The 27,934-nt window shown below is 44.4% G+C and overlaps 1 long non-coding RNA gene across 12 annotated transcripts; it reads right to left on the bottom strand.

Moving 5' to 3' along the window:
• Window positions 1-143: 143 nt before the first annotated feature.
• On the bottom strand, window positions 144-27,408 carry LOC146404989 (uncharacterized). Of its 12 annotated transcripts, none has more exons than XR_014839857.1 (10): window positions 27,074-27,408; window positions 26,621-26,768; window positions 21,633-21,751; window positions 21,026-21,246; window positions 20,212-20,423; window positions 19,018-19,524; window positions 18,784-18,888; window positions 17,790-17,883; window positions 2,551-3,632; window positions 144-2,513 (listed from the first exon to the last, which is right to left on the bottom strand). It is a non-coding gene; the product is annotated as an uncharacterized LOC146404989 (long non-coding RNA). The 12 variants fall into 12 exon arrangements; XR_014839859.1 differs by having other exon boundaries at window positions 19,431-19,524; XR_014839860.1 differs by having other exon boundaries at window positions 18,176-18,888; window positions 19,431-19,524; window positions 21,645-21,751.
• Window positions 27,409-27,934: the final 526 nt, after the last annotated feature.

The raw sequence follows: 27,934 nt of genomic DNA, 5'->3' as shown, positions 1-27,934 counted from the left end.
CCAACTGAGGCAGGAAACAGAAGGGAAAGTCAGTTTTCCATTGGTTGGGTCTGAGGTGCTTTGGGATGGGCTCCTATGGAGATTGCCACTGGGTATAATTAAGTCCTGAGTCGTCATTAAGAAGAGATACCAAGACCCAAACCTGGAGACACAGATGCCTTTAGTCATTAGGATAGTGGATACATATACAAAAACACTAAAGAGATGCAAATGGAAACTGATGGGAAACTTCAAAAGCATCCCTAAGATCTGAGAGTCAAAGAGCTGCCAATGAAAGCACATGTGCAAAGCTGAGAGGCTACAATAGTAGTATCTCCATATATACAATCATAAATGTTGATGCCCTAATCTTAAAGTTTGAAAGGCAAAACTTTACAATGCTTTCACAACCACTACGGGATGAAAGTCTTTCTTAGGCAAAACTTGAAAAATAAAATCTCAAAATTAAAAAAAAAAATGGTATGATTGGAGATATATATACATACACATACATAAAAAAGTCATAAAATTCAAAGAGAAGCCACAGAGCAAAGCTATGTGGAACTTATAAAGCATGAAATAAAATAATGACCAGAATATATGAAGAACTATGAAAGAAGTTCGATAAATAACCAAGAACAAGCAAAAATATCATCTATTATCTGCAACCAAAATGGAAAAACACAGATAGAAGGGGAAACCCTAATATATATATATAAGATACGGGGAAATTTTCCACCTCACGAGAAGTCAGAAAAATGTATAGTACTACAATAATGTGTCATTTCAGGACTCTCCAAATGGACAAAAAAAAAAAAAAAAAAAAAAAAAAACACAAAAAACAAACAATGAAACTAGTAATTTTGATGAGAATGCTTATATCTTGCTACTCAGAAGGAAAATTGGTACAACTACTGTGGAGAATAATTTCTAATAAAACAAAAAACTTACAGACATGTGACCTAAAAGTGTCCTCACCGCAGGGTTCCTAGCAAAGGCCACTCACGTGGGGCTAGAGAGCATGCGAGGAATGTTTGTCCATCACTGGCTGAAACAGGGACGAGGCTGCCTCCTTGACCGGAATTTGGTCAGGCTCCTGACCCCTCTCCTGGGCCCATCGGAGCACGTCCTCATAAGGTCCAGGTTTAGCAACAACCCTGCTAAATCGCTTTAGCAAGAAATCCTAAATATCCCCCATCCTAAACATCTAATCATCTTCAATACCCGACCAGGCTCCTCACCCCTCATCAGGTAATGTGTGGTCCCCAGCCTGCCTTCAGGAGGAATCCTATTAGGTCCATTTAGCTGTAGCCTCCTTAGCTCTGAGGTTTTCTATTATTATTATTATTATTCGGGCCAAGCCCATAGAACGTGGAAGTTCTGGGGTCAGGGATGGAACCTGAGCCACAGCAGTGACAACTCTGGATCCTTCAACTGCTGAGGTCCCAGGAACTCCTTCTCTTTACTAATTTTCCGTCCACTCACCCGCCTGCTCTGCCCCTTGACTATAAATTCCTATGTGTCGATGCTGTATTTGGACTTGAACCCAGTCTCTCTCCCCACAGCGAATCTTATTGCAGTGATGTTTATGCCCATTGCACTGGTCCTAGAAGGGGTAAGGTCTGTCTACCACCGTTAATACGTTCCTGGAATCACTGTTTTCTTCAGTGATAACAAAATATTGGAAACAACTTGAACGTCCATCAAAACGATACTGGATAGGCATTCCCATCTTGGCTCAGCCATAACAAACCCGACTAGTATCCATGAGGGTGCAGGTTCAATCCCTGGCCCCACTTAGTGGCTAAAGGATTCGGAGTTGCCATAGGCTGTGATGTAGGTCGAAGATGTGGCTCGGATCTTGTGTGGCTGTGGCTGTGGTGTAGGCCAGCAGCTGCAGCTCTGGTTGGACCCCTAGCCTTGGAGCCTCCATATGCTGTGGGTACAGCCCTAAAAGGAGCAAAAAAAAAAACTGGATAAATAATACATGAGACTTTCATGTGCTGACTCTTATATAGTGATTAAATTAATTAATTAGAACTAGATACAGCACATAAATACATCTCAAAAATATGACACTGCCCTAAAAAGATGATTTACATGTATAGGATCTGTATTCATCCATGCGAAGTTAAGACAAAACTAAACATTATGTTATTTATAAATACGTCCGTGTGGAGTTCAAGTTTAAAAGCAAGCAGAAAGGGAGGAAAGAGAATTCAGGATAATGGCTAACTGTGGGAGGAAGGCAGGAAGGGATTTGGGCAGAATGCTCAGGCAACTCCAATTATCTCTTTCATGTATTTTTTAAATTAGGTGTTTATTACGTTATCATCCATATGTCTATATGCCTGAAATAGTTCATTTTTGAAAAAGCAGCTAAAGCCGTCTCCATCTTTGCCCAGTGAAATTTAGCTGGACCTCTGCTGGTACCCACGCTTGCCTCCATCACTTCTTGATAGGGTTTAAGTACTTGTTTGCATAATTCTCCCCTGGATTTAATTTGGACCCTGGGAATTTGATACCATCTCTACCTCACTTTGGGACCCAGGAATTTGATGCCATCTCTACCTCACTTCATCCCAGCTCTTTCCCCATTGCTGCATTCTCCCAAGAGACCGAGGTCCCATCCCTACAGGGCTCTGGGGCTGCCCTGCCCCAGAGACCGTGCCCAGGACTAGAAACATTTGACCCATCACATGCTGACTAAGGACTCCTTTCCTTCCCAGAGAGGCTAACAGAATTGTGGCAAGAGAGCAAAAGGAAGAAGCTCCATTGTCACACATTGGAGAGAGGGGGAGGAGGAACCCCGGAATCTATGGGAGTGGAACAGGGTCAAAGACTTGGCCAGAGTCAAACCAGACGCAGAGGAGGCGGCACTGGTCTTGATCCATGGACTGGGCTGTCGCTTCAAGGAGAAAGGAAATGAAGAAAACTGCTGACGAGACAGGAGATCATCCATCCAGCAGGGAGACTCCGGGCATGATTGAAAAAATCATTTCTTCCTCAAGAAAGGGTATTGCGCTTTGCCAGTTGGGAAGTTTAAAAATCCGTCACGGAGTTCCTCAGCCCAGCTGTGTGGTTTTAGCCAGCGGGGTTTGGCAGCTGAGGCGCAGGGCTGGCTTAAGGTAAAGATGGATTTGGCCACGCTGGAGGCTGGGCATGGGGAAGAGAGGAGCACGATGGGCACAGCCCCTTCGGTCTGACGATCCCGCTCTGTTGTACACGTCCAGGTGTGTGGGCCGGTAATTAAACGGTCCGGCCTTTTCTCAGAATCCAGCCACAGGCCTGGGCTCCATGATCTTACAGGGCAGCTGTGGCGAAGACCGGCGAGGTGGCCTGCTGCATGGAATCCCCGTTTACCCTCTGGAAGGCACGTGTCACCTTTTCCCTAATCGGTTCTCATTTGCCGTTGGATTGGATTCCAACCTGGTGGGCTGGATCTGCTGTGGGAACAATGCCCAGCTTCGCTAAAACCTTCCTCACCCCGTGGCTCCCGACTCGCGGAAGAAACCTCTGGACAATTGCTTAGATCCAGGAACACAAATGGAGGATGCGTTGCGAGGGGATGGGCTCCTTCTCGCAGCCTTGGAAACCTGAGTGGCGGCGTCGGTAAGGGCTGCAAGCTTCCATTTCCAGGCCAATGCCTAGGACTGAAAACAAAAACAAAGCTGAACGGAGCTCCGCTACAGGAAGAAGGGGGATGAAATAGGAAAGATGACTTCATTGTGATTTTTTTGTAACAAGGGGGGAAAAGTGCCCTAAACAACCACCAAATCCCATGTCTATTCATCCCTTTGAGGTTTCTGGATCCCAGTAGCATCCATCTGCCTGGTTTGAAACTTAAATACTCCAAGAATCATTGTTGTTGTGATTCTTGTCTTACTATGTGCAAGTCAAGTCGATCACACTTTGAGGCAGAAGGAGACCCAGCTTTACCCTCAAGTTCGGGTTCCTCCACCACGACCTCAGAAAATCAAACCCCATTGATCCTAACTTGACGTCCACTGGCATCTACTGAGCTCCCACTCCGCATGGGGCATGGTCTTATCTGTGTTGTATGGCAGCCTCCCTGACTTCTTCTGGCTTTGCTGGAATAGCTCCTTCTGGAACAAGGTGGTAATTGTACATCCTTTCAAAATGTTCTGAGACTGATGATCTGCAGTGGGCAACCAGACTTGCTGAAACGCAAATTAAATATCCTCTATGGTTTTACTGAAATCTGAAAAGAACAACTGACTAATCCCAAATTAGTTCTTCTGCCTTTGTCAATGAGGAGCTTCTGATTCAGTTGCTTTGCTGGAACACAACATAGCCTTCTTTCACTGACGATTTTCGAAAGCTCATAACGTTACGAAACTCATTTGCTCTTTTATAAAGACCCCTATGGAGTCAGTTTATACCAAGCCTTTGAATAGTTTTACGTTTGAGAAAAGTGCTAGATCAGATTTTCACTACATATCTTTTTTACCACAATAGATATTTACACTACATTTGTGTTGGTGTATTTATGCCTCTAAAATGTGAATCTGATCGGCCAGGTTGAAACAAAATCATTATTCTCTAGGGATTCATAATTATGCTCTCGTAAATCTAATTCAATAAAAGCATGGATCTGAACATTCCTGGACTGATTAATTGGCAGTTATTTCTGAATTGGGGCTTGATTTATTTAGAGTTGTATGCATACTATCAACTTTTGCTCTTGCCTTTCTAAAATTAAGCGTGGTAACGTTTTTCCTGAGCGCTCTTTCATCTAATTATAACCCCTATGTCTATTTCATTGTCTTGGCTTATCCACGACTCTTCACCTAGGACCTTTACCTTATTTCTTACTCTATAAAAGAGACAGTGTCCTGATTTTTAAAGAGAAGAGGGTCTGGAAAGAGAACTCTCTCCTTAATCCTCATGGGACAGACCCCAAAATCTAGCAAACTTTCTCAAAGCCAAAGCACTAACTAGTGACATAATTAACAGCTAGAAATAGATCCTGAAGCACAAATCTCCTGGTCTGGTGGTCCATTACATTTATAAGGACTTGTTTATATTTTTAAACACTCTTGCTTTGAATACAGAGTATCTTACATCTGCTCTATTTGATGATTATCATAGATTGAATATTTGTGTTCCCACAAAATTAAAATGATGTAATTATAACTCCCAAGGAGATGGTATTTGGAGGTGGGACCTTTGAGAAATACTTAGGTCATGAAGGTAGAGACCTCACAATGGGATGAATGTCCTTAAAAAGGAGACCCCCGAAGAACTTCCCCGCCCCTTCCATCCCAGGAGGAACTGATGGGCCATCTGTGACCCAGGAAGCAGCCCCCACCAGCCCCCACATCTGCTGATGCCATGACCTTGGCTCTCTCAGCCTCCAGAACTATGAGAAATAAGCCCCACAGCCCATGGTACTCCCAAAGGGACTAGGACAGTGATGGACTCAGAGCTCCTATGAATCGTTTGAAGTTAGGTGTTCAAGGGTCTCCCTCACTCCTTTTTCCTTATCTTCATCCTCTCTTCTTCTCTTATCCTAGCTCCTCACGACCTCTCAGCATCCTTTTCAACCTCTCTCAAAGCAGCACATGGAGCTCACCTGGGGCCCAGGGTGCATCCCCAGGAGGGATGGGAGTGGAACAGGTGCAGTGGTAGAAGGCGACTAACATTGTCAGGATGTCGACTTCTTACTTACGCATCTCATCCACTAGAATGCACCTTTTAGAGAGGTCTAGCTTGCTATTATTTATTCAGTGTACATACGAATCCCTGTAGAATGACTGTATTAAGTGCCTGCCAAGTTTCATGTAGTTTGTTGTATTTTCTAATTGAAAAGGATATTTTCATCCACTTGAGCCTGGCTTCCACGAGGTTACATAATTTACTCAAGGCTGCATGGACAAGTCTGTGTTTCTTTAATATCTCCAGGAGCTGCTTAAGACAGCATGTGGATGGAAGTCAGGATTTTCTAAAGCCCATTTAAGGTCTTACCCCATTACTATTTCTATGCAAGGTCTGTCTTCATATTTACTAGGCAGAGAAATAATTCATCTTTTGTCTAAGGATATTGCCTTCATGAAAATGAAAGAAAGAAAGAAAGAAAGAAAGAAAGAAAGAAAGAAAGAAAGAAAGAGAGAGAGAGAGAGAGAGAAAGAAAGAAAGAAGGAAGGAAGGAAGGAAGGAAGGAAGGAAGGAAAGAAAGAAAGAAAGAAGGAAGGAAAAAAAGAAAGAAAGAAAGAAAGAAAGAAAGAAAGAAAGAAAGAAAGAAAGAAAGAAAGAAAGAAAGAAAGAAAGGAGAGAAAAGGAAGGAAGGAAGAAAGAGAGAGAGAAAAGGAAGGAAGGAAGGGTATAAAGGTTATCAATTTGAAAATCAGTTTCTTAAACGGACTAATCAGGCAGCTCCAGTTCAGGAATAAACATACACATTTGTTCTCCACCCTCCAAAGGCTTCCACTGAAACAAAAGCTTAGAAGTTAAAAAAAGAAAGTGTCGATATGAATAATAATCTACAAGTTGAGAGATTTCCACAAACTTCTGGAAGGGGATGGGATGGGAAAAATGGAAAGATGAAAAAAGTAAAGAGATACATGAGTCAGAGGCTTTACAAAATAGGAAAGCAATCTGGCTACTGGATTCAGACCACGTCCAGGTTAAGAATTAGTAAATAGCACAGCGGTTGGTATTTAGAAATGAGACTAAAAACAAGAGTATTAGTTGACAGGCTATAAATGACTCAACCATACCGCTGGACACCCTCACCCCACTTCAGTGTCTCCAGCTCATTCATGCTGTCGGCAGTGTTTAGCTCCTTGCAGTTCTAGGACTGACTTTTCTTGTCGGCCGTCGGAGAAAGGGGCTCTTTGTTTCTAGAGGCACCTACAGGAGACAGGATACTGTGGGGGGTGAGGGGAGCAGAGAACAGATTTCTCAGAGATTAGGCATATGACCCTAGTATGTCTTAAATTTAATCTTTTACAATAAAAGAATTGGAAATGCTATTTAAAAAATCTCCCAGACCTTAGAAGGTGAGTAAGACTATTCAGCGGGTTAAGAATCTGACTAGTATCCATGAGGATGCGGGTTCAATCCCTGGCCTTGCTCAGTGGGTTAAAGGATCTGGAGTTGTCCTGAGCTGCAGTGTAGCTCCCAGATGCATCTCAGATCCCGAGTTTCTGTGGCAGTGGTGTAGGTTGGCAGCTGCAGCTCGGATTTGACCCCTAGCCCTGGAACTTCCATATGCCATGGGTACAGCCCTAAAAAGACACACACAAAAAAGAATATACTAGAAAACATAGACAAGATCAGTGGAAGAAGACCAACGAGAAACAGATAAAAATTCCAGGGGGAAAAAAAAAGTGGAGGAAATAATAGGGAAAAAAAAAAAAGAAGTAAAAGAAGAAGTAGCAGAAGGAAGTTCCTCAGACCTAAAGAAGGAAATGAACCTTCAAGTGAAATTTCCCATCAACAGCTCACATGCTGAGGACAACTGCAAAAGAGACACAAACCTGCAGAGCATCTGTAAACCCTTCCTCATCACAGAATTCATCAGTGAAGCCATCTGGGCCTGGTGATGTCTGGTTTGAAAGATTATTAACTATTTATGCAATTTCTACGATGGATTAAGCCTGTGCAGATTGTTTATTTCTTCTTGTGTGAGTTTTAGCAGATGGTGTCTTCAAGGAATTGGTTCCGTTCAAACTTGTGGGCACAGAGCTATTTGTAACAACTTCCAGGGCATGTGGAAGTTCCCGGGCCAGGGATCAAACCCATGCCACAGCTATAACCAGCGCCACAGCAGTGACTACGCCAGATCCTTATCCGACTGAGCCACAAGGAAACTCCTGTTAATATTCATTTATTCCGTGGGAACTGTGGTGTTTTCCCCTCCTTTATTTCTGATATTTTTCATCTGTACCTTCTCTCTTCTTAGTTAGCTAGGCTAGAGGTGTATAATTTTATTGATCTTTTCAAAGCACCAGCTTTTAGTTTTGTTGATTTTCTTCATTGATTTCCTGTTTTCAGTGTCAGTAGTTTCTTTCCAGTTTTTATTATTCCTTTTCTTCTGCATCCTTTGGATTTAATTTGCTCTTTCTTGTAATCTCATCATAAACATTTCTCCTACTTTATTCAGTAATTATTAACAAAAAAATACTATGCCCAGAATATCGGAGGCAGAGCATAGACTGTGTTGTCCAGCAGTGTACAGTTCTTTATAAGATGGCAGGACATGCACCCAAGTCCAACAAAGTAAAAGATAGAAGACATGAGAAAGGGCACCACACCCTGTGCAGGGCAACATCTGGGAACTGACTTCAGACACACTTGGTCTAGATCTTAACTGACGCAGACGGATGTCATTACAAAAACTCTCTGAGCCTCAGTTTCCTCATCTGTGCAGCAGGAACAGTAATGTTGATATTATTAAGATGGCATAAGATTTAGAAATAAGGAAATATTTAGCCCTCTACCTGGTGATGCTATACACAGGGAAACTCTAGAAATGAATCAAAGAAATCAGGTAGAATTGGGATTAGGGCAGGGGAGAGAGGCAGGCTATGTGAGAACAAGAGCGGAATAATAGAAGAGTTCCCTCTGGGGCACAGTGGGTTAAGAATTCAGCTGCAGTTGCTCTGGTCACTGTGGAGATACAGGCTCAATCCACAGCCTGGCCCAGTAGACTAAAGGATCTGGCATTGCTGTAGCTATGGCATGGGTTGCCACTATGGTTAGGATTCAGTCCCTGGAATGGGAACTTCCATATGTCATAGGTGCAGCCATAAAAAGAAAAAAAACATGTAGAATAATAAAAGCAATGCTGAGTTGACTGAAATTACCTATAACCTACAGCAGAGACAAACTTACAAACTACTTTAAAAGGTACAGCCTCTAAGAGACAAAAGAACTATGACTTTCATCAAAATAAAATCTTGGAGTTTCCATTGTGGTACAGAGGAAACAAATCAGACTAGGAAATATGAGGTTGAGGGTTTTATCCCTGGCCTCACTCAGTGGGTTAAGGATCTGGCATTGTCATGAGCTGTAGTGTAGGTCGCAGACGTGGCTCGGATCTGGTGTTGCTGTGGCTGTGGTGCAGGTCAGCAGTTGTAGCTCCAATTGGACCCCTAGCCTGGGAACCTCCATATGCCACAGATGTGGCCCTAAAAAGCAAAAAAATAAATAAATAAATAAATAAAATCTTGGTTCTGAAAAGAGTGAGGGTGAGAATGAGAGAGAAAGAAGGGTGTAGAAGTACAGTATTTGTGTTCACACATATCTGTACACTTACATCAGAGACAGAAAAGAATTTGGGAAATTGGACTTAGCACAAGGGAATAGTAATTATTTTGTAACACACTTGTGTATTCCCAACTACCCACCTCTCACTCTTTCACTGACAACTGTCTTATGGCTCTCTTTCTCTAAAAATAGAGGTTTAAAAATGTAATTGCTGATAATAATCAAAAGGTGAGGAGTTCCCGTCGTGGCGCAGTGGTTAACGAATCTGACTAGGAACCATGAGGTTTTGGGTTCGATCCCTGCCCTTGCTCAGTGGGTTGACGATCTGGCGTTGCCGTGAGCTGTGGTGTAGGTTGCAGACGTGGCTCAGATCCCGCATTGCTGGGGCTCTGGTGTAGGCCAGTGGCTACAGCTCCGATTCAACCCCTAGCCTGGGAACCTCCATATGCCGTGGGAGCGGCCCAAGAAATGGCAAAAATAAATAAATAAATAAATAATCAAAAGGGGAAATATACATGCAGTGGCATATTATTCAGCCTTAAGAAGGAATAAGATTCCAACACCTCCCACAACATAGATGGAACTTAGACATTACACTAAGTGAGAGAGGGCAGCTACCAAAGAACAGATATTGTATGATTTCACTTCTATGAGATACTTAGAGTGATCAAATTCACAAATACGGAAAGTAGACTTGTGGTTTCCAGGTGCTGCGGGCAGAAAGGAATGGAGAGTTATTTAATGGATATAGAGTTTATTTTTGCAAGATAAAACACATTCTGTGGATGGATGGTGGTGAGGATTGCACAAAGTTGTGAATATACTTAATGCTACTTAACTGTACATTTAGAAATGGCAAAGTTTGTGAAGTCTATGTTAATGTGTATTTGATTGCAGTATCAAAAATAGGAAAACATCTCCTAAAGTATTTAAAGAAATGCAGACTAAAAAAGAGAAATTTTTGGAAAGGTAGACTACTATATACCGGTTTTGAGCTGGCTATATGCTCATGAGAATGAGTTCTTGTTAACACAAAGAATCGATCAACGAAAGTCTAATCATCTGAGATTTAACGCAAATGTGATAGGCTTCATAAAATGTCCCTCTTCATCCACTCCATGAGCTCCTCAGGAAAGCCCACCCTGGACCAGAAGAAGAGGAGGATGCTGTGATCAGTTGTGTAGCCCAGCTGGATGACAGCGTGTTGCAGTCCAGGCTGGGCATCCTCCAGGCAGGAGCGGGACTGAAGACCCTGGGGGCCCTTCACAGTAGGAAGTCATCTAGTCCCTGGGTCTTAGAGCAGGAATCCGAGGCTCAGAGAAGTGAAGTGACTTTCCCAAAGGGGGAACTGAGCTCAGCTATCTCAATGTCTGGTCCTGGTTCTTTTCACCTCTACACACCATAGCTAAACAAGACTGTGTGATACTCTGTATCCACGGGAAGAACACAAGTAGGTGTGAGAGGGAGAGGATGGCTGCTTTGGAAATGCAGTCTCTGCCTCTTTTCCTTCCACCTTGCCAAGAGCAGGCGTCCCTCCTTGCTTCCTCCTCTAGTGGCTCCTCTCCGTTGGCCCCTGCCCCACACCCGGGCACTCCTCTGGGCTACCTGGGGGCGGTCTTCTGAGGCGGCCAAGCCAAACAAGTGGGAGCTGCTGGCATCGCTGCCACGCCCAGCAGTTGTGTGGGGGACAAGGCACGTTGGCTATTCGGACCAACAGCTGCAGAGCGGAATTCTTTGCCCATGACACACCAGCCCAGCGGCCAGCTGTCCACCCAGTACCCAGGATCCAGGGTCACCAGGGAGGGTGCGGATATTGTCACAGGGCCGTCACCGCCTCAGGGGTTAAGCGTCAGTCAGGCTGGTTATGGCAACAGAGGAAAGGACACTTTCCCAAGGGGTCATCTTTTACAGACCAGAGCAACTGTGAGCGTCCCTGGACAAGGCTGATTCACGGCCTGGGCGAGCGCTTCCAAGTCGCTTTTTAAAATACTGCCCAACTCATGGTTCATGCCCCAGCAATGTTTGATAATCCCACCCCAGAGACACAGTTCATAGGACTCGCCGGAGACAGAACGGGAGAGATGTGGGCCAGACAGGCACGGCTCACTCCAGCTTCCAAACTAGCCTTTACGCTTAAAGCCTTTACACTTAAAACAGAGAGACACATGGTTTAAAGTAAATACGTTAAACAGTTGAAATAAATGGGCCTCTTTGCCTTTTCATTTTTTTAGAACAATTTTTGACATCATATTGAAGTAGAGTTGATCGACCGTGTTGCGTTAATGGCTGCTGTACAGCCAAGTGATTCAGTTATACACGTGTGTGTATTCATTTTCATCTTCTTTTCTGTTATGGTTTATCACAGGATATCGAATACAGTTCCCTGGGCTGGACCCTGGGACCTTGTTGCTTTTCTTTTTCCTATAGGGCACCCTACCTGGTTGATTCATAAATTCATAAAAGCAACGCAAGTTAGACAATCCCAGCTACTTAAGATGAAGCTGGTGGAACCTCTTCGCATCAAGGCAAAACACCCTTGATTAACAAGACCTGTGTCTGCTTGGCTTGACCCTTCCATGGTGTGTCTCCACCCTTGGGATATTCTTGTGACCTGGGCAAGCTGAGGATTAATTTTCCATTTCATTAAAGAGTTTCAAACTCCCCAACTGCGTACAGGAAGAAGTGGTTTGAAAAGCTGATGTGCTTGGTGCCCAGCTCCAAACCCGCTTCTCCCATCCAATACAGACCGACTTTTCTGTACATCAGATGGAGGCAGAGCTCAGATGGACAGCCCTTCGGGGGGATGTTCTCCATGGGCTGCTCTAGGTAGCCTACTGCTTCCCTTTGAACTCATTCAACAAGTATATTTCACAGCTGCTGTTCAAGTAAACGAATTCACATGGACGATTCTGAATTGTTATTTTTCCCTCTGTATTTGAAACAATTTTCCTGGAAGCATACTTATCTTGGGTAGCTGGAATTGCCTAACTTTTGCTGCTTTTATTAATTTACGAATGGATTAGTCAGAGGGAGAAAGGAAAAAGTCAGAAAAAAGGTGAGCAGCGGAATAAGGGTCCTGGCTGAAGGAAGGACGGGGCGGCTGGGCTGCTCCGCCGCAGCTGGGGTCACTGAAACAGCGCGACTCGGGACAGACCACCGCAGGGGCCACAGCCTCAGCGAGCGCTTAAGGCTGCTGGCGCCTCCTCACCCCACCTTTCCCTCCTCTTCCAAGGAAGAGAGACACGTTTAGACCATCTCTGCACATCTGAGGCGAGTGGTAAAGGATGAGCAGGGATTTTCCAGGCAACTGGAATGAAAGGAGCACTTTGGGAAAAGGGAGGAGCCTTGCACATGCGCACAAATAGGAAGCCTATCTTTGGACTATGAATGATGCACATGGGAAAGCCCGCCTGCCGCAGTTGGATGGCACACAGCCCACGGCTGCGCGGAAGACCCTGAGCTCCATCCTGCTTGGAGGCAGGAGACCGTGCGGGGAGCAGGAGGAGGGGCAGCGGCGGGAGGAGGAGGAGAGGATGGTGGGGGGAGCAGGAGGAGGGAGGAGCAGGAGGAGGGGCGGAGGAAGGAGGAGGAGAGGACGGTGGGGGGAGCAGGAGGAGGGAGGAGCAGGAGGAGGGGCGGGGGGAGGAGGAGGAGGGGACGGTGGGGGGAGCAGGAGGAGGGAGGAGCAGGAGGAGGGGCGGGGGGAGGAGGAGGAGGGGTGGGGGGGAAGCAGGAGGAGGGGAACCTTCCCATTCTCTGGTGCAGTTGTTCTGGGAGGGACAGAACAGCGAGGGGACTGACTCTGGGTAAGAGTGCACTTTGCCATGAGGACTGGTGTTTGATCCCTGGCCTCGCTCAATGGGTTAAGGATCCGGCGTTGCCATGAGCTGTGGTGTAGGTGGCAGACGCATCAGATCCCACATTGCTGTGGCTGTGGTGCAGGCCCACAGCTGCAGCTCTGATTCAACCCCTAGCCTGGAAACTTCCAGATGCCGTGGGTGTGGCCCTAAAAAGACAAAAATAAAAAAAAAGGTGATATTCCAGTGAACACACAAGTGATAAGAAAACTAAAATGCTAAGAAAGTTTGAGTGCTCTGAATAGAAGATCAAACCAGCCACAAGATCACCTTAAGTCAAAGCCAAATCAAGGGCACGGTCGTGACTCTCTTATTCAGTAAAGGCTGAGACAGGTGAGGAGGCTGCAGAAGAGGTCTGAAGATAGCAGGCCTCCTTGGTCCATGAGCTTAAGAAAAGAAGCCATCTCTGTAACATAAAAGTGCTAAGTTAAGCAAAAAATGCTGATGTAGAATCTGCAGCAAATTATCTAAAGCATCTAGCTAAGATAATCACTGAAGGTGGCTACACAAAACACCCATCTTTCAGTGTAGACAAAACAGCCTTCCACTGGAAGAAGATGTCATCTAGGACTTTCATAGCTAAAGAGGAGAAGTCACTGCCTGGCTTCAAAGCTTCAACAGGCTAACCCTCTGGTTAGGGGCTAATTGCAGTTGGTGACTTGTAGTAGAAACCAATGCTCCTTTACAGTTCTGAAAACCCCAGGGTCCTTAAGAGTCATGTCTTCAAGGTATTTGGTTTTCTGTTAGAGGTATTGAGGTGTTATCTAAATTATTTACTGTTAGAAGCAACCCCATGAAGCTTATTGCCATTTGACAGACGTGAAAACTGAATATGAGAAAGGTTAAGTCAGCCAAGATGTGGAGGCTGCCTGCCCCCAGAGCATGTGCTCTTGGCTTTGGCTCTTTATCTAGGTCAGGTGTGAGCATGAACTCAACGTGCCATGAAACGTCCAGATAGAGGGATTCAGGAGATGGCTAAGACTGGAACGGGGAGAGTTCCAAGTTGAGACTTAGATACGGCCCTGGGTACATGGGCTGGAGTTGAAGTCACGTGTGTAAAATGGCAACATGGGCCAGAGGAGGGATCTGGGGACCTGCCATTGATGGGGAGATGGCACAACAGTGTTTTCAAAGCAAGGTGACCTGGACCTGGTAGAGAGGAGAGGGACCCAGGACGGAAGGACCCAGCCCCACTGGACCACTGGAAACTCAGCCTCTCTAAATTATTTTTACGACCTCAGTTACTACCAGTCTTATCGCTGGCCTATTTTATTTTTCAGCCCTAGTAGAAATAATGACCTTTTTTTCCCCTGAAGGAGTTCATTTTAAAAAGTTTATCATCTCATTTACTGAGACTCATTGGGGAATAAAATGTTTATATAATGTGATTTTTTTTTCTAATGAATGAAGCTTATTCCTATAAATTCCAAGAGTTTGAGTTTAAGTCATGCCTAAGCCTTTTCTCCCCCCATATTTTATACATTGTTTGCTTTCTTCTTAACTACAGCATATGGTGGTATTTTCATAGAAAACTAAAGATCTTCATTAGGCACATACATCATTAAATTGGACGTTTTTACAGCAATAGTCCCAAGAGTGAGGCTTGAGTGATGACTTACTACTATCCTGAATGATTCCAGAAAACTACGCATGTATCAAGTTCGCTGACAACTTTGTTCCTTTAATTAGTTAGTGAGTATTTATTGAGTTACTTCTAGATCAGTGAACCAAACAAACAAAATTCCTGCGTCTTGTTCTAATGTTCTTTTCATGGGTCCCCTCACACAGGTTTTAGATAACAATGGAGAACTAAATGGTTTTATCATTATAATTAATAGCAACGATACCCTCTAAATGGCAGAAAGATGATTGTGGAGACTCTGTCAGGTGAAGGGATGCGCAAGAGAAAAATGGGAACTTTTGGTGAACACGCCAACGATTTCTATGTACCAACAGGAAAGAACATTACAGAAAGGATTTATTCTGTAAAAACATAAATAACATTCAGATTTGTTCTGTAAAATGAGACTGACCATTCAAAGTTGCTTTAAATCTAAACTGCCATTGAAGAAGAGATACATTTTCTTTTCGTTTTTTTCATTTTTTAAAGTTTTACCAAAGTAGAGTTGATTTACAAGGTTGTGAGAATTTCTGCTGGACAACAAAGTGATCCAGTTATCCATGTACACCCATCCATTCTCCTTCTGGTTCTTTTCCCACCTAGATGATCACAGCCTACTGGGTGGAGTTCTCTGGGTTAGATAGCAGGTCACTTTTTAATGCACTCATATAGAATAATGCAGAAATTAAATTATGCCTACTAGCCGTCACCTTATATTCTTTCACTTTGAACACGTATCTTCCTATTTTAAGTGGTTTCTTGTAGACAACATATAGACAGATCCTTCTTAGGTCTGACCTGCCAAAATGTCTTCTTTTAATCTCAGAGTTTAGATGATTTAAATTGAATATAATTATTGATACAACTGAGATGAAGTCCACTGTCTCTGCTTTCTATTTATCTCATCTTATTTTCCTTCCTTTTTTCCCACAATTTCCCTGCCTTTTTCCTAGCTGTGTATCTTTTTATCATTCAAGTTTTTACCTTTACTATTTGCTTATCAGCAATGTCTCTTTGTGTTAATTTTTCGCAGTTGCTCTAGCAACATAAGCTTATCGCAGCTTTATGTTGAGTGTAAGAAAGTTACAGCAGTATCGTTTCATTTTTTCCTCCTGTCTTGCCACATTGTTGTCACCTATTACTACAAATACAGGTATTCTACATACCTTACAAATCCCACAATGCATAGGCATCGTCTTTACTTTGAACATTCAATTATCTTTCAAGGAGACTCAATATATTTTTTAATACTTTAAAAATATTTTTCACATATTTCCATTGCTCTTAATTTTATTTTTTATGGACAAAGTTTCTTTCTGGTCTCATTTTCCCTTTACTAAAGTAATTCTCTTTAACAATTTTGTAGTACAAGTGCTGCAATAAAGAATTTGCTCAGCATATTTTTTGGGGAAAGGTTTTAATTTTCCTTCCTTTTTGCTGGGGAAAGAATTCTAGGTTAGGAAAAAGTGGATTTTTTTTGGACTTTAAGGGTATTTCTCTATTTTCTTTGTAGTTATGTAGATTCTGGTGAGAACGCCGTGGTATTCTTTGTTCTCTCTGCATGTGATGTGCTTTTTTTCTTTCTCTCTCATGCCTTTTTCTGCCTTTCTCTTGGTGTCCTCTCCTTCTGGCACTCTAATCACATAAATATCTAACTGCTTGGTGTTGTCCCAAGTGCAGTGCTGGAAGGAAGCTTTAACTGCAGTAGACTTAGAAGATAAAGAATGGGAAGCAGCACCAAATACTAATGGACAGGTAACAGTCATTGCAGGTAGTGGTGCTGACAGTTCTACTCTTTACCCAACCAATTTCAACTTTGCTTTAGACTTTGTCTTGGAAAGCTTTCTATACCTTCCTTTCTCATCTTTACTCTCTTCCTCACCCCCATTACTAAAATAAGTGGCCCTTTTTTATTTCGTTTTTATTAAAGTTGATTTACAGTATTGTATCAATTTCTGCTGTCCAGCATAGTGACCTAGCCATACATATATGTACATTCTTTTTCTCATATTATCCTCCATCGTGTTTTATTCTGAGAGGTTGGATATAGTTCCCTGCACTACACAGTAGGACCTCCTTGCTCACCATTCTAAATGGAATAGTTTGCATCTACTAACCCCGGACTCCTCGTCCATCCCACTCCCTCTCCTCCCCCTTGGGAACCACAAGTCTGCTCTCTGTGCCTGCACGGCTGTTCCTTCCGTCATTACATTTATCATTCTTATTGTCCTCTGTTGTTTTATTTGTCTGTCTCCATGGCTAGACTGTGAACTCCTTTGGGGCAAAAACTACAGTTTTAATTTTTACCTCAAACAACTTCCCTTTGTCCAGGATCTATCAGATTCTCAACAAGTGCCTGCTGGAAGATTCCATCCCACTGGACTGTGCATTCCAAGGACAGAGATTGCACTTCTTCCCGTCTTTGTGGAACCCACAGCTCAAGCCAGACGTGACTGGCATAAAAGGGTGGTGAGTGCAGGATGGAAGGTCTGAGTGAAGAGACCTCCTCGACCACCAGATTTTCGGCCAGCTCTAACACTGAAGGAGTGAGAGCAGAGCGCAGGGAAGAAAGAGATCTCTCAGCTACTCGAACTCCTCCCGTAGGAAGACTCCTGCCTGCCTGAGAATCTGCCGTCTATGCCATTAGTTGTGGAAGCATCTCCCTGGCCTGAGGCCTTGGAGCGGAGGGACAGAAATGCTTTATAGAGTCGCCATAAAAAAAGGAAATGAGAGGATTACTTATTTCCTGCCTTGGTTTGCGTCTCTATTCCTGTCAACATCCATGCTCTGTTTTTCCTGCAAATAACAATGATTTAGAAAGCACATAATGTTTATTGAGTACTAATTGGGCCAAACACCTGGCAAGGAGTTTTACGAAGACAACCATCAGCATTTCACAGATTAGGAAACTCAGACAGAGACATGACTTGACTTGCCCAAGGAAATATATGAGTGGGAAAAGCAGAATTTGAGCCCTGGTTGGATTGCTAACAAAACCCACATGTTTACCACTAAATAAATAGCATTCTGGCCATGTCCCTTAACGTATAAAATAGAGCTTCACAGTTACTGATCCGTGATATAGTAAATGCACAGACCTTGCAGTCAGACCACGTGGCTTCACATGCAGGCTCTGCTCTGCTTTGGACAGGTTCTTTAATGCTCTCATCTTCCATGGCTTCATCTGGAAAACTGAGATAATAATAATACAAACATCACAAGCTTCTTATAAGACAAAATGCGATTATGCCTATGAAAGGGATTTTGCATATTGCGAAGCACTGTGTAGGTATTATCCCAAACATTACAGAATTTGAGACGGAGGACACGTCCCTCCCCACTTTAAAATATACCTAACGAGGAAGCTATAATTTTGTACTAGCAAATATCCCCTTGAAAATGCAGATACCTTATTTAAACCTATTCAGGAAGGGGGACACCATCGTTCCTAACCTGAAATGAATTATTGCTATCGGATTGATACCTTGGATGCTAGGTGAGACCAATTCATCAAATGGTTGGAGAAAAAAGTGTTTGGCCACGCCAATGGCATGCAGAATTTCCTGGGCCAGGGATCAAACTGGCATCCCAGCAGTGCCAATGCTGGGTCCTTAACCTGCTGTGCCACCAGGAACTCCAAGTTGAAAGCTTTCAAGTCAAGAAAAAGACTATAGAGCACTGCCTGCTGCAGGATGAGTCTCGGAAGGGGAAGAGTCAACCAAAAAAAAGGAAAATCTGAAGTTCTGGGACCAGGAACAGGTAACCCTAAAGCCCTAGAGTGGGAAAGGACTGGAAGGGAGTCCCAGTCAGAGGCGGACCCGAGGACAACTTTCCATCTCACGTGGAGCACTTGGTATTTAAGATCAGGAGACCACAAGATAGAATGACTGGTGATGTAGTGAACCAGGCGTAGAAATCCCACTTCAAAGCTGATTTATCTGTGGCTTCTGCTGAGCGCAGAATTGTCAGAGCAATTATTCCAAGTTCAGATGAAAAGCGGGAGTCAGTCTTGCTTTCCTTGGTGTCCGGTCTGGTTCTGCTCGCAGGCTCGGCGGGCGTCTTCCTCTCTCTGCGCCCCCTCCCCTCCCTTACCTGCGTGGGTTTGAAGAGCGATGACGGAAATCCTTCCCCAACCATGAATGCAGCTTATGTGAAATTCCAGGCAACATGGTTTTAATTCGTAAGGATCTCTCTCTCCTCCAGTGTATGTGAGTTACACATGTTGAGAATAATTAGAAAAAGAGACGACTGGGTTAGAAACAGGGAAGAAAAGGAAGTGAAATAAAAACAAACAACAGAGCAGGCAGAGCTAGGAAGAGATCTTACAAAGAGACTTTGAGAGCGGGGCGGGGGTCTGAGGCCTGGCTGCTCCCTCTCAGGAGGGATCGGGGACCTGCCAGGCTGGGTGCAGGTCCCCAGGAAATGTCCTCTGTCCCTGTGGCTTCACTGGCCATCGAAGCTGGCACACAGGTGTCCAATTCAACCAGGAGTCTTTCTATTTTCTTGTCTTTTTAGGGCTGTGCTCACAGCATATGGAAGTTCCCAGACTAGGGGTTGCATCGGAGCTGCTGCTGCTGGCCACAGCCACAGCCACAGCCACAGCCACAGCCACAGCCACAGCCACGGGGGATCCGAGCTGCGTCCGCGACCTACACCACAGCTCCCGGCAATGCCAGATCCTTAGCCCATTGAGCAAGGCCAGATCCTGCATCCTCATGGATACTAATCGGGTTTGTTACCGATAAGCCATGATGGGAACTCCACAACCAGGGATCTTCACCAGAGTCAGGAGAAGCAGGGTCAAGGAAACAGGTCTTTCCATGTCCATGTGACCTGGAAGGAAGCAAAAGGAATGTATAAACGTCTGGTTGAAACTTTCAGGAAAGGAGAACCTGGGAAGATACTTCCAGAAAAAAAAAAAAAAGTGTATTGGAAATAAATTTCAGGACCTCAGCATGTTACAATGTGCAAAATGCCTGGTAAAGGCTTGGTTTTTCCCTTCCTTTTCCAAATCTTCATCCCTTAATAGCACGTGTCTCAGCCCGGAGATTTTCATGGTGCAAATTCCTGCATTCAGAAAGTCTGCACTTTCATCAACTACATGTACCTGAGACGAGGAGCAATATCATTCAACGTGCATGCATGACTCCTGTCGTTTTTCCCGTGTTCATTTGCTTACAGAAAATGACATTAGTGTAGCAAACCTATAAAAAGGCAGCCCCTCCTGTCAAGAAGCTTCGAGTGGCCAAAGAAAGACAAAGGAAACCCCATAATATGCTCATTACTGCTTACACTTTTAACTCCAGCTAATCACATCCTCATGTTCCCTGCATGTACACATTAAAGAAAACGTCAGTAATTAGTGGAAAATTTAACATAATGAATCCATGTAAAAACAAGGTTTTAATTATAACATTGACACAGGTTACAAATTCCAACTTGCCTTTTGTAGAAGAGACAATCAGAGCCATACGTTGTTTTTTTTTAAAGCCATTTTAGAAAAAGAAAAACACAACTGGCCTTTGATATATGAGTCGCGTTCATACACTTGGGGTCCAGGACAGTGTTCTGGCATTTTTCAGCCAGATCTCCGTCCTCTCCTCATCGGCGAGAAACGGCTGCTCTTGGAGTTGACAGTGTATAACTGCCATCATGGAGGGCTGTGCCTTTGACCTCATATGGGGCCTTTTCTTCCCTGTGATCCGAGTCCAAAGAACTCTGCTCGGGCCAATCTGGGAGAAACAAGAATGGAACCTGGATGTTCTCTTCGGACCACTGCTGATGCTGCTTCAAAGACCCACAGGATCCCAGGCCACCCATCATGGTGGGTGACAGAACCCCTCTCATTCCAGAATCCTAAGAGAATTGGAGCCCCAGGAGAGACCACAAAGGAATATGAGCTTGCCTGGTCCACTGGACCAAAGACATGGGAAGCAGGCTATAAAAATAGTCACGTGGGAGTTCCCGTCGTGGCTCAGTGGTAACAAACACCACTAGTATCCATGAGGTCTCCGGTTCCATCTCTGGCCTCTCTCAGTGGGTTAAGGATCCAGCATTGCCATGAGCTGTGGTGAAGGTTGCAGACGTGGCTCAGATTCCATGTTGCTGTGGCTGTGGTGTAGGCCAGCAGCTGAAGCTCCAATTCTACCCCTAGGCTGGGAACCTCCATATGCCCCAGGTGCAGTCCTAAAAAGACAAAAAAAAAAAAAAAGAGTCAAATGGCTATGGAAATAAAATGATAAATGTTTATGTCTAGTATCTTAACAAACAGGAAAATATTTGTATTAGTAATATCGGCTCCACAGAGTGACTCTGGAGGCCCCACTTGTCTTACCTCGAGAATTTGCACATCAGGTGAGAATGGTGGTTTCCTGGAAGAAACATGGTGGTTGCGCAGCTCAAGGAGTTGACCTGGGCCTCTTAGGCACTTGTTCTTTTCCAATATCTTGTTAGGGAGGGTAGTTCAGTTCGCCTGGATAAGTGCATTTAGGCATCACTTCATCTTCTTTTAACTAAACCAACTTCACCACAAGGTTAAGTGGCTTATAATGTTTCCTACAAAGCATTAGCAAATTAAACATGAGAATGCAAAGTACGTTGAACAAGAAAATAGCAGAGCTTTATTTCTTTAATCAGTCCTCTATGCTTTGGTCAGCTGCATAACAGTTTAACACAATAAGTCAGCTCAAAATTCTAAACTCTGAGGAAAGCATTATAGATTGTATAGATCAAGAGATCCACTGTCATCAATAGAACGTCACCCTAAGTACATATTCTAACTTGAGGTTTTTTTTGTGTTTTGTTTTGTTTTGCTTTGTTTGGTTTTGTCATTTTAGGGCAGCATATGAAGGTTCCCAGGCTAGGGGTCTAATGAGAGCTACAACTGCTGGCCTACACCACAGCCACAGCAACATCAGATCCAAGCCGTGTCTGTGACCTACCCCACAGCTCACCACAACGCCAGATCCTTAACCCACTGAGGGAGGTCAGGGATCGAACCCGAAACTTCATGGGTCCTAGTTGGATTCTTCTCTGCTGAGCCACCACGGGAACTCCTAACCTGAGATTTAAAGTCGATGACAATATTCAGAAAACATACAATTTGGCTACTTGTGCTTAAAACCAGAGACACTTAAGCAACTACTTTACAAACTTAATTGCACTTAAGGATAAAATTAAGTCTCTTTTGAGAGCTTTTCTCAAACAATAGAAGACAACAATAATAATAAAAGAGAAAATCCTGTTACTTATATAAGCTTATTTTTTCAATTATTTCAATAAACAGGAGAAATAATATGTGAGAAAATATAAATATAACAATCTAAATAGATAAAACAAAGGAAAATACACCAGCAAACAGAAATATATTTTTTGGTATCCCCTATTATTAGGTGATATGTAGAAAATATTGTTAGACATGGAAAGGAAATAGTATTAAAACCTAGTACACAGTGCAGGAAATTCGTATACAGATTACTTGAAAAATACTGGTATCTCTTTCAGATCTCAGCTTGCGGAATTTTCTAGACTCTGTTCCAGTAATGAATTAACAAAGAAATCATTTTTTAGAAGCTATTGAAGAAAAAGATGTAATAAACAATGATGAAATATTTTAAGTAGAAACAATGTATATTAAGAAAGAGATAGCAACCATGAAAATACTTTTTCATATAGCGTGTGCTGGTTCTCTCTTGACAAATTAAAAGATGATGTAACTTAAAAATCAGTTCTGTGTTTTTCTCTCACGAAAAAATGAGCACACCAAATTTATTTAGCTTTTCTGTAATGACAAGTGGCTTATAGCTGTCCCTGACGTAACCCGCATTTAAACACACTCAGACAGCTAATCTAAACCTGTAAGTAAAGGAGTTATTTAACAGCCATTGAAAAAGTAACTGTGACTCAAGCTTAATGCGTGCTATGAAGGGAGCGCTGTGTACACTCTGTTTGAAAAGGTTTCTCTTATCTGATTGCTCAACCTGAGATGATGTCAGTTTATCACCTTCAAAGGACGTCTATCTGCTCTGGAACACGGACTTGACTGCAATGTTTACATCTGTCTGAGTAAAGTGTCTGGATAAGGCGAAAGCCCCCTGTTTCCAGTGGAATATTTGACACTTCTCCTTGGACCTCAGATAGACATCTTAAAGGCAGCCTGCCTGAGGCCAGACTCCTAAAATGCGGCTCGGTTTGCCTCCCCGCTCCTGTCTCGTCCCAGCAGTGGAACCACAAGGAGAAACATTCCTGCCCTGACCCTGACCCTTTTCTCCCTCCCTCCGGCCCCTCCTCCACACATCCCACACCAAACCTGCCCAGGAAGCCTCTTGGCTCCGTCCTCAAAGTATCTTCAGAGTCTTACCTTGACCCTCCCATCACCAAGCCCTAGACCCACCTGCCCTCACTGTTGCCATGGCTCCTGACCAACCCTCCCCTTCTCCCTGAGTTTATTCTCCTCATAACATCCAAGACCTTCTTGTAAAAACACGACTCTCAGACTTTCACTCCTTGCTCAAGACCCTCCATTCATGCGACAAAGGTCTCTCTCAGCCCCACCCCAGGGCCCCCACCCTGACCTCTCTCAACCCCACTTTCCCCACCCTCACTGCTCTCTGCTCCCATCCTGCTGTGAAGCCTGTCTCATCCTCTCTCTTCATACTGGGAAAATTGTATTTTCTCCAGCCGCCTCCATGGAAACTCCCCCACCTTCTTCCTCTTTGATGCCCAGCCTGGACCACAGACCCTGCGAAGATCACGTGTTGTATTAGGCAGAGTGAGGTTTACTCTAAGGGACTGGCCCTCACAGACGCGGAAAAGCGCCAGGACCTGCGTTCTGCTGGCTGGACACCCAGGACCGCAGGTGCCGTCGTTTCTGTGGCCTGAAAACTGGAGAACAGAAGGTCTCCATTCCAGGCTAGGTCTGAAGGTTGGAGCATCAGTAGCTCCTCGAGGGCCAGGAGAGAAGGACATGTCTGCCCACAGTCAAGCCAACTGGTGCCTTCCTCCGCCTTCTGCTCTGTCCAGACCCCCCTGATGGTGACACCTGCCCGCATCCGGGAGGGTGTCTGCATCCCTCGCCCCCTTTGGTGCATACCCAGGTCTCCGTGGGTCACCTGCTAAAGAGAAGGTGAAGCTTCCTGAACTTCCATCACAGTGGAAGACACCTTGCTGGCCTTCTGTCCTCCGCTGGTACAGGACTCTTAGATAAAGACACGGATACAAAGAGCCCATTTGGAACTCTGTACTTGTCCTTGCAATTTCCACAGGGGTGTCACGTTCCAGGTTCCATTTCATTCATTCTCAAGCCCTATTTATTAATCTTGTTTTCCTATTTTCTGGTGAAGAACATGAACCCCAACAAAGGCAGTCACTCGCCAGTGTCCATAGTTACAAGCACGAGAGACCAGGGCTCAGGTGTCTGCACCCTTTTCTTTTTCTGTCTTTTTCTTATTAATTTTTAAATTTATTGAAATATAATTGATTTGCAATATCATGTTAGTTTCAGGTATACAGCAATGTGATTCAGATATATACATATACATGTTCTTTTTCAGATTCTGTTCCCTTGCAGGTTATTATAAGATATTGCATATAGTTCTTGTGCTCTGCAGAAGGTCCTTGCTGTTTAACTATTTTATATATAGTAGTTCATATCTGTTAATCCCAAACTCCTAATTTGTCCCTCCCCCATCTCCCTTGGTAACCGGAAGTTTGTTTTCTGCACCCTTTTCCTGCCATGCAAGGTGAACTGCAGGAAGCAAAGCAAATGTGTGGCCTCCGTGGGCAGCCAAGACCCTCCCAGGTTTTTTCCCAGAGCCACAAAGCCCGCAAGCCACATCCTAAGGGTGCAAGCATTCAGGCACTCACAGCTCAGAAAAAAACAAATAAAATCTGCTCAGCAAAGTCGTGATGACTTAAGTCAAGAACTTCTGGGAAGCCAGCACGTGCTTGCTGAAATCAGAGGCTGAGCCACAAGGAGGTAAGAGATTCTGCTGGGAGATTGGGTCTTTTCTCTACAAAGGGATTTGTACAACACGGATAACCCAGCCAGCAGCTTCAGCAGAACTCCTATGAAGGTCAATTTTCCTGGAATCCATGAGATGGAAATATAAAGAATAGATATTTTTGGTTTTTGGGTTTTTTTTTGCTTTTGCTTTTTAGGGCCACACCCCACAGCATATGTAGGTTCCCAGGCTAGGGGTCCAATCAGAGCTGCAGCTGCCAGCCTACACCACAGCTCACAGCTCACAACAATGCTGGATCCTTAACCCACTGAGCGAGTCCAGGGATCGAATCCACATCCTCATGGATCGTAGTTGGGATGGTTAACTGCTAAGCCATCAAGGGAATTCCCCCAAATTAGATTTTATTCCCCTTGTTTATTCCATAACTTGACAGCTCTGAAAATATTTTGGAACACATATAGAAACTCTGTTTACAATGGATACTCATGGTTTTTGTCTTCTCTGACACCCCAGAAAATGCTGTGAGAGAGCAAGCAGATCATGTCCTGCTTGTACTGTGTTACAGGTGAGAACTCGAACCCGTGGCAGGATCAGGAGCGCATCCCACCAGCCAGGTTTGGAAGGATGGGGAACCACCTAGACCCCCAGTCTCCCACCTTCCAGGGATCCAATACATCTGAACAAGAGTCAGCAGCAATTATGGATCAGAGACACACTTTAAAATGCATTTAGTAGGACTGGATATTTATTATTCCCTTTATGGATATGCCACCTTTTATTTGCCATGCATCAGCAGACTGAAAGTTGGGTTATTTCCACTTTTTGAGCTATTGGGAATAATGCTGCTAAAAAATACACTTAGGGTGCCACAAAGATCCAATTCCATCACTTAAATGTATTTTATTTTGTTTTATTTTTTATGGCCACACCTGTGGCATGTGGAAGTTCCTGGGCCAGGGATTAAATCCAAGCTGCAGCTTTGACCTACACCGTGGCTGAATCTTTTAACCCACTGTGCTGGGCCCGGGATCAAACCCGCACCTCCGTAGTGACCTGAGCCACTGCGCCACAGCAAGAACCCCACGCACCTTTATTTTTTAAACTCACCAGTCGTCTCTGACATGTGTGATGACCCAGGAAGATTTCAGGATCCTAAAGAACTTTTCAATCCCGCGGGAGGATGTTTTGTTTACTGTTATTTACGCATGAAATCTCCTTTAACATAGCACAACATTGTTCTAAAAAAATAGATCAGCTCTTTCTGGAATAGATTTGAGTCTTTGTTGGCTAAAGAGATAAATCACCTATTCCAAATCATTTGGATAATTAAGAGTGAATGGCAAAAGAGTAACTGTACCTTTCTAATAAAAAAAGTACGTTCAGCTAGTCATACCAACACTGCTGAAAACATTAAGGAATCTTGAATAAGATAGGGGGAAGAAATGTCCCTAAAAGGATCAAAGGAGCGTATAAGACAGTAAGAAATCAACAAAAGTAAACCCGTATTTGAGCATGGCATGGTGAACTGTAAGAAGGAGACAGAAAATTTAAAAAAACAAATAACCACACGCAAACAACTTCAATCCGCTAAGCTACATGCCACACTAGAATTTCCAGGGAAATACCTTTCAAGAATAGGGTAGAAGGAAGACATTTTTTAGATAAACAAAACTAAGAGATTTTGCCAAAAGGAGAGTGTGTAATTAGGCCAGAAGAAGGGTTAAGATTCAGAAAGTGATAAACACCTAAAAATGAGAGTAATAGCCTTTAAGCTTAAGAGAAAGAAGCCAGATAAAAAATACAGGTCGAGAATTATGTGACTGGAAAGACACAGAGGTGGAATTAAGATCTTCCAGCTCTTCAGAGAAGAGTTTCAAGCTCCCTCTGTCTTGGCATCATTGCCCACTGACCAGAGAAGTACCCACCCCTGGACCTTCACAAACCCAAGTTCATGTTCCTTCAACTACCTGCTGAGCCCAGAGGACTTCTGTTCTGCTCCAGCAGCCAGCCTTTCTGGAACAGTGACCGGAAGGTAAAGCTGGTACCACTTGTGACATTTCTACAAGACTCAGCCTTTGTTGGCGGATATCACCATCGTCAGAGCCGCCACACGCCCTTGAGAAGGAGTAAAAGTCCCCAGGAACATGTCTCAGCCCCTCCTTAGAAAGGGGGCCTCATCAATACCTCCCCTCTCCCCCATCAGCCCAAGTGCCCCCCCACAGCTTCCCTTGGGGTCTGTCACAGTCTGGCTCCCTCTCTTCTCTCCCCAGATGAGGACTGACGGAAACAGGCTAAGCCAGAGCATCCATGTGCAATCCTCTCAGGATTCTTACAAGTCCTCACTTCAGGGCCAATTCCAAGAGTCTTTCCCTCCTCTGCTCCTAAGCGGGCAGCTGATGGCTCCAGGTGAGCCAGCTCACCTTTGCGCTGGAAACGGAAGCAGTTCACTCTTTGCCACGTGAAGCCTGTTGGATGGAGAAACGCACATTGCCCCTTAGACTCCGGGCAAAAAGCAGGTGCGACGCCCTCCACGCTAGATGCTGTGCTGACATTTGTTCACTACATCGACAGACAGTTCGTGGCCACCAGTTATTGCTGGAAATTGTTAAGTACTGGGGCTAAAAGAAGAAACAAGATGAGAATGCCTCCGCCCTCACAGAACATAGTTTCGAGCATGGAAATCCATTCCAGTAGCTGTCGTCCTGGACGGGAATGGAGCGCGTCTTCACGCAGCACTGGTCCCTGCGTGGACACCAGCGCTCATCCAGACGATCGGGAGTCCCTGGTGACCCCTCCGGAGGGAAATAGCTCTGAAGGGCTGGGTTGCACTGAGGCATGCACCACATATTTTCCTGCGTTTTTTAGCAAGTGGTTAAAAAGTCTTGCCCAAGGCATCCAGCTTCTTTCTAGCTTCCTGAAGATTTCCCCTCAAAAGTGGACAGAAGGCTCCAAGCTTGGAAAGGGCCACCCCCTCAGAGTTGGTGACAGTCACAGGCCAGCCTTTCTGCCTTTCACCTCAGCAGACACAGGTGCCAGAGCCGCAGCCCCTGGAAGGGAAAGTGCTGGATCACAAAGCTGAGTGACATAGCTGTCTTTCCTCCCAGACGGTCGGCCGCCTCGGGCTGGAGGCTGCTGTGCCCTCTGCCTTTTTACCCCCACACCCCCGCCCCCGGGGCCCTCCTCAACCCCTCGGGGCCGCCGAGTGGACCCCAGGGAAGACTCTGTCCCGAAAAGCCCCAGATTCTTTGCCAGGCGCTCTGAGCTCCCACTTCCAGTCTGCA

The sequence above is a fragment of the Sus scrofa genome, chromosome 3, assembly GCF_054392235.1.
Source record: "Sus scrofa isolate SSC_HxYL_T2T_F1_AM1 chromosome 3, Sscrofa_HxYL_maternal_Yorkshire_Landrace_v2.0, whole genome shotgun sequence".
In the NCBI taxonomy this organism is placed as follows: domain Eukaryota; kingdom Metazoa; phylum Chordata; class Mammalia; order Artiodactyla; family Suidae; genus Sus; species Sus scrofa.
Note: the sequence above shows the minus strand (reverse complement) of the source record. Positions and strands in the feature narration are given on the sequence as shown.